The sequence below is a fragment of the Mus caroli genome, chromosome 9 (assembly GCF_900094665.2).
Source record: "Mus caroli chromosome 9, CAROLI_EIJ_v1.1, whole genome shotgun sequence".
NCBI lineage: Eukaryota > Metazoa > Chordata > Mammalia > Rodentia > Muridae > Mus > Mus caroli.
The window spans coordinates 33,545,353-33,553,371 of NC_034578.1; positions in this window are offsets into that span (position 1 = coordinate 33,545,353).

An 8,019-nucleotide genomic window follows, 5' to 3' on the forward strand; every position below is an offset into this window, starting at 1 on the left:
AAATCAAACTCAGGTCCTCGGGAAGAACAGCCAGTGTTCTTAAAAATTAGACCATTTCTCCAACCCTAGATGTTTCTAAAACTTGTAAATACATTAAATAATTAACAAGCAATAAATATGCATAAATGGTAGTAAAAATTCAGTAGGCCAAAGACAAAGTGAAAAATCTTAAAAGCAGAGAGGGAGGGAGAGAGAGAGAGAGAGAGAGNNAGAGAGAGAGAGGCAGAGAGAGAGAGAGAGAGAGAGAGAGAGAGAGAGGCAGAGAGAGAGAGAGAAACCTTCTACCTTTAGAAGACAGTAATAGTGAACATCCTGTGTTGGTAGAACAATTGCTTTCAAGAGAGCAACAAAAATGACTGCAAAACTTAGAGTATGTTGCCTAGTAAAAACAGACTTTCCTATATGAGAATAAAAAAAAAATCATCAAATAAAACAAAACCTGGGGGTTCCCATGAACATCCAAGGAACTTTTCACAGAAATACATGACAGAAAATTATTCCAAAGTAAAGGCTCAAGAAACAAGGAAAGGCAAATAAATGATAAGTAGATCTGAATACAGCCTTTTAAAATGATAGTGTCTGATCTGCAGTCCTCAAACAGGCAAATAATAGGACTTAAGTTGGGAGGATTTGTCAGAATTAAACTATCTCAAGATATTTGAATGCTTTGGGGAAGAGGAAGTGGTTAAGGTAATAACTTCAGATTTTAATAAATATTCGCGGAGAAGGTGTGAGTAGCAACTAAAGCTCAAAAGTCCAAGGTGAAAATTGGCTCTATAAGGAATTTCAAGCCAGCTTGAACTGCATGGCATATGTCAGTTTATACTTTTATGTATTGGTTTATACTTTTAGTACATATATCCACATAGTATACCTACTATGATTATAATACAATCCATATGTTATAGACTATATTTTTATATATTACATATATATTTAATTCACCAATAAAGAAGGACACATATTAAGGATATAGCTATAAATCCAATCCATTCTTCGACTTCCAAGAAAAGAGAAAAAGAGGGTAAAAAAAATGTAGACAAATGCAGAAAAAATAATAATAGGAAAAAAGCTAAATTGTAAATAATCTAAATTATCCAGTGAAAATACAGAGATATGTCGGATTGCATTTTAAAAAATCCTTACATTTGCCATTGAATTGAAATATATTGAAAACAATGGTTTGAAAAAGTTGAAGGTAAAGTTACTGGAAAAGATAAAGCAAATGCTAAGCAAACGAAGCTGTGTTACTATTTATATAAAACAAATGCACTATAGTCTGGGCTTGGTGATGGCACACACCCATAATCCAGGCTACTCATATGTTAAGGAGGGTCAAAAAGTCAAGGTCTGTCTGGACATTGTGAATGCCAAGCCAGTCTGCACAATTGAGCAAGACTTTGTCTCAAAATAAATTACAAAGGGTGAGAAAAGGAACTAAGGTAATTCAGTGATATCCCCTGTCTAGCAATGCAAGGCCCTAGGTTCAGTAACCCATACTGCAAATAAGAGTACTACAAAAATAAAGAGAATGTCTGTAAGGGTCTGAAAATCGCTGAAGATCCCACACTCAGATAGCATGCAAACAAAGAGGGGTTATTCTGCAGAAACATCTAGCATGCAAGAGTTACTATTGCTTCCAAATGGCAACAGCCACAGAGACATTTCAGTTCCTTTTATAACATGACTGCTTAAATGCTTCTGAGATAATGGCAGACTTCTAAAACTTAGGGCACATTCCAAGGAGTTACAGAAACCATTAACTGAAGGTCATAAAGAAGGTATACACTACAGGACCTGAAGGAACCTAGTGGGGAAACCCCCACTCAATTCCTGATTCGGCGTGCACCCAAGAATCACGAACAGACGACCATCTTGATGTAAAAGCCTAAGGTAGTTTAATGATGGAGCTCCGGGCAGACACGTATCTCCCGCAGGAGACAGAGGTGTGGACCACATGGCAGAGCCATAATGGCAGAGCTCCGGGTCGAACTGTATCTCACACAGGAGATAGGGAGGGGCCAGTCCAGCAAGTCATTCTCTTTATCTCTTTACCTTTATTGCCAAGCAGCCTCAGGAAAGTCTTAAAGACGGGCCTTCCCCGGGCATGTCCTGGCCTGTTCTGCTATGTTCTCAGCCCCAGGTTTCAAAGCTCACAAACAACTCTTTGGGCTATTTGACATACATTACATGAATCTCAGGTCTCAAGTTTTATTTCCTTTCAGACCCAAGGTGCAAAAACAGGAGAGAAGATATTAACTGAGTTTGTCAAAACTTTAATGACAGCTTAGTTATGATCTTAAACTTTCCATGACCCTGTAAACTAATAACAAATGGTGAAAGTTAAGCCAGATAATTGCTCCTAATATATATGCATGTAGGCATTCTCTGTTATAACCTCTTTTTCAATATATGACTGAATTTATATGCTGTGAGGTGTTTTTTTTTTCACCATGTGAACACGGGCTCTGAGAATATTTTTTTAATTAATTAGATATTTTCTTTATTTACATTTCAAATGTTATCTCCTTTCCTGGTTTCCCCTCCGAAAACCCCCTATCCCCTCCTCACTGCCCCTGTTCACCAACCCACCCACTCCTGCTTCTTGGCCCTGGCATTCCCCTACACTGGGACATCAAACCTTCCCAGGACCTAGGGCCTCTCCTCCCATTGATGACAGACGAGGCCATCCTCTGCTACATATGCAGCTGGAGTCATGAGTCCCTCCATGTGTACTCCTTGGTTGGTGGTTTAGTCCCTGGGAGCTCTGGGGGATACTGGTTGGTTCATATTGTTGTTACTTCTATGGGGCTGGCTGCAAATTCCTTCTGCTCCTTGGGTCCTTTCTCTAGCTCCTCCATTGGAGACCCTGTGCTCAGAGAATCTTACAAGTACGGAGAACAAAGGGCAGAGATAAGTCCCCCTCCCCTTTTCTCCCTTCAATTTAAGAAGCATAATTCTCTGCCTTTACCTAGCCTCCTGCTGTGTCAGTATTGAGGCCAGCCTTAAAACGACTAAGTCAGGCAGATCAGCTGCAAAAGCAGAATACCTAACACTCAGGATGGACAGCAGATGCTCCATTGTCACGGACCACCCCAGTTGGGTGGGCATGGGGGTCTCTGGGACGAGGGTCTTCGAGGTTAGGTGGGTAAGGATTTGGCGGTCACAAACAGAAACAAACACAGAGGCAGTTTGAATCTGAGTGTATTTTGCAGTTCTCAAACAAGGGTTTTTATGTATAAAGAAACAAGTGTTACAACTCTGAGAAGATGTGTTTAGTGAAACAGTCAAATAAAACAGATATTGTTATAATCATTTAACACAGTAAAATACAAAATCATCTAAATATTACAACTTCTAAAAAGGTATATTTAATAAAGCAGTCAGGTAGAATGGATATTATTATAATCATTTGGCACAGTAAAATACAAAAATCATCTAAGGCTAGTGATAATTTTCTAAGAACAAGTTAATAAATTTTTATGATCAGTTACTATTTAACATCTAATACCTGATTTTTTTATAAATCATTAAAACATAAATTTAAACTATTTTAATTTTTTTATTTAAGGCTTTCTTAAACAATATATCAAAGTCTACTTCCCATGACACATGTGTAGCCATATAAAATTTTATTGTGGAGAAAGTTTTTATTTATTAATAAATACTATCTTATACATGATTTATAAAGTAAAGCACTGGCTTTCCCAGAGATAAGGTCATGTTAGTGACTACATCTCAAGGGATGGTTTCTTACCCAATATTCTCACTTAAGATTTTAGACTAGGCTATCAAGAACATCTCATAAATAAGAAAAGAAATAAAAAAGATAAAATAAGAAAGCTGCCAAGAGAACTACGGCTCAATATTTTACGCTGGCCAAAAGTTCCACAACCGGTTCCAGGAGGCCTCCTTTTTTTAAAGTTTTCATCTCAGTCTATAAAACTTGTCACACAGATCCTACTGGCGTTGGTGTGACACTCCATTGTCTAGTTTCTGAGTGGAGATAAAATGAAAAATGAACTCCTCGTGTCTACACAGAGAAACCGTCTCAAAAAAACAAAAATCAATCAATCAATTAATATTAAAATAAAAAGAACATCTAGAAAGATGTAAGCAGAAAGATTGTGTAAGCAGGAGTATAGCCTTACTTCTTGCTTGCCTGAGTCATTATCAGCTACTCCTGACTTTACTAAGATGCCTTTCTTACTGATCCATTTTGTTATCACTGAAATGAAGCACCTGAAGCCGGTGAGCCTTAAAAAGAGAAGGGGTTTATCTGATGATTAGTTCTGGAAGTTCAAAGACATGGCACTGACATCCACTCAACGTTGACAATAACAAAATCATGTGTGGGTGTGAGAGATTGCCCCAGAACAGGAAGCCTAAGAGTAATTCAGCGCCAGGCTCAGGCTTTAACAACAACTTGCTCTTAGGAGAACTCCAGGAGACCAGAATTCCCATCACCTGTTATAAATTTTTGGCCACATTAACAGATTAAAGAGACAAATCATCTCAATACATCAAAAGCAAATATTTGTAAAATATAATGTTTATATTTGACTAAAAGTTTTTAGTAGTGCTAAAGAGATGGCTTTGTAGTTAAGAGCACTGTTTAATCTTCCAAAGTACCAGAATTCAATTCTGAGCACACACATGGCAGTCCATAACTGTCTGTAACTCCAGTTCCGAGGGACCTGACACCCTCACATCAATGCACATAAAATAAAATTTTAAAAGTTATTTTTAAAAAAATTTTTAGTAAAGTAGAAAAGAAAGAAAGGAAACTTTTAACTTCTGATAACATCTACAAAACCCACAGTGCACATTATTAACAGTTGTACATTAGAAATAACCCTTTCAAAAATAAAGAATTAAATAGTGATGCTTACAACCATGTTGATATTTAATATTGTACTGATAAAGCAAGAAAATAATAAAGGTATGAAACAAAGACAAAGTTGTCACTTTATTTAAATGAGACAATTTTTCTATGCAGCAAACATTACCATCTGCCCTGCCAGTAAGTGACTTAAAACAATAACAATTTTATTTGCTTGAAGTTCCTCATGTTAACAATTTGTGCTGATCTCAAAGAGGCAATTCATTTGCTGGGGCTTCCTGGGGTCATTTATATGATTGTGTCATCCAACCGCTTGAATTGGAGCTGGATGACTGAATTCTTCACATGTCTAGTGACCAATGTCCAAGTAGGCTCAGAACTCCCTGGCTATAATAGACGATCTGTGTTCTCTGTGCCTAAACCAAGCTAGCAGTCCCCAGAGTCGTAGGTTAAGAGCCGAATACAACGTTTGCAAGGCTTCTAAGGCTTGGTCCTGTAAGTTCTCACCAATGCTTCTGCTGTATTCTGTTGATCAAAGCAAATCACAAAGCCAGTCCAACTTCAATGAGTTGAAAAAGTGGTTTCTTTTTCTTTGAAAAAAAAAAGTTATCTATTATTATTGATGGGTAGTGTGTATGTGTACATGTATGGTGTGTGTGTGTGTGTGTGTGTGTGTGTGTGTGTGTGTGTACATGCTATGTAAAGAGGGCAGACGACAATTTTGGGGAGTCAGATCTCCCCTCCTACCATGGGCTGGCTTGTAGGACTAGTGTTTTTACCTGTCTCCATTTTGCTGGTTGCCATTCCCATCTTGATGAAAGGAAGCAAAGATTACAAAGGAGCAAGCATCAGGTCTGGTGGGGAGCACTGCAGCTTCTTTTGCAAGAAATCTGCAGTACAGCCTAAAACAGTAGCTAAAATATAACTAATGCATAAGATTATACAAATTATAAAACTTTAATGAAAGGTGTGAAAGACGACCTAAATAATGAAGTAAACCTATTTATGAGCAAGGAGGCTATGTTGTGGAATATCACTCCTTTCTATAACTTCAATCTATTTGAATAAAAAAATTCACAAAAATTTTAAGGAACTTGACAAGCAAAAATATCAGACACTTCTGAGAAAGAAGTGAGGGAAGTAGGTTGAAACCTCAAAGCTTGCCAGGCAATGGTGGCACACACCTTTAATTCCAGCACTTGGGAGGCAGAGGCAGGTGAATTTGTGAGTTCCAGGACAGCCAGGGCTACACAGAGAAACCCTGTCTCGAAAAACCAAAAACCAAACCAAACCAAACCAAACCAAAACCAAACCAAACCAAACCAAACCAAACCCAAACCAAACCCAAACCAAACCAAACCAAACCAAACCAAAACCAAACCAAACCAAACCAAACCAAACCAAAACAAAACAAAACAAACCAAACCAAAACAAACCAAAACAAAACCCTCAAAGCTCACCTCCAGTAATACATCTCCTTTAACACAGTCATACCTCAGAATTCTTCCTAAACAATTCAACCAACTGAGAACCAAGAATTCAAACATAGGATCCTATGGAGGCTGTTCTCATTCAAACTCCCACACTGGTGGAGGGCATGTTCATAATCCAAGCACATGGAGGCTGAGACTGGAAGATGGGGAGGTCAGCTCCAGCCTGGGACACATTACAAGACCGTAGGTAGATAGATAGATAGATAGATAGATAGATAGATAGATAGATAGATAGATAGATAGATAGATAAAATTTAAAGCTGATCAGTTGTTCTGAGAATTTAGTGTTTCAACAACATCAAAAAAACCCAAAAACCTGATTTTGAGGGAAAAAAATGTGAATATCCTCTAAGGTCTCTAAGGTTGAATATGCAGACATTCCAAGGCTCAGACATTCTTCTCCTGGGCATATGCTCTAGAAAACTTATTTTACTATTTCACTGTGGAGTTTTTGTTGTTTTATTTTAGGGCAATCTCTAGCTATTCTCAAGCTTGCTATGTAGCTGAGGATGGCACTGAACTTCTGAACTTCCCACCCCTACTATTAAGTTCTGGGATTCTGGAATCCAGAACTACCTCCATTCAGCTTGCTCTAGAGAAGCCATTAGCCCTTAAGATTAGACTGGGAGTCTATCTTAGTTCATTTTGTATTGCTGTAACAGAATACCAAAGACTGAGTAGTATATAAAGAACACAGACTTAATTTTTACAGTTTTGGAAACTGGAAAAGCCAAGATTAAAGTCCCTACAACGGGTAAAGTCCTTCTTGCTGCATGATCCTAGGCTTTGGGGAGGATTTATTCAAATGAAGTTTTGAAGTAGCTGGGTTGGCTAGTTTTTACATAAATAAAGTTAGAGTCATCTGGAGGAGGATGCCTTAAAAGATAATCTCCTTAAGATCTGCTGTAGGCAAGCCAGTAAGGCATTTTTAATTAGTAATTCCCTATTTGAGTTCCTGTCCTGACTTCCTTAAATTATAAACAACAGTGCTATGCTAGTATAAGCCAAATAAACTCTTTTCTCCCCATGGTGCTGTATGTCATGGTGTTTTATCCCAGCAATAGGAACCCTGACTAAGTCAGCAGTGCTGTTCATAAGAGAAGATGAAAGGAAACTATTTGACTAGGCACTACATTGTGAAGAAAGATCCTGGTACTGTTCTAGAAAGAAAGCATTACAGAATGCCCTATTTTCCTGATTGCACATAATTCAGGGTCCTTGCTTCCTTGGGCTCTTTTCATAAATGTTCCTGATATGACCTGATTCTACAGTAGTGGGTCCTTCCTAATACCCTCTGATTGAGACACCACATATTCCCCCAAGGCATAAATGCCTCCCAGCTGGGAGCAGTAATAAACATAACTTGTTTACACACAGGTATGTCTCATGGTCTTTGGCTAGTAGGCTTAACAGAATGGACATAAAGTGTATATATCTATAGATGACATCAGCCTTCAAAACTTCCAGTCAGGCAATGTTCACTGTAGGTGTGACCCATAATTACTTGAAAAAATAGAGGTGAGGTGGAGTTGAGAGAAAAGTTGTGTTGTAGCTGGTAAGATGACTTAGAGAGTGGGTAAAGGCACTTGTACCAAGCCTGACAACCTAGAGCTTTTTAGAAAGAGAGAATCAACTCCTACAAGGTACCCTCTCCTCTCTACCTGCCTCTCTCTCTCTCTCTCT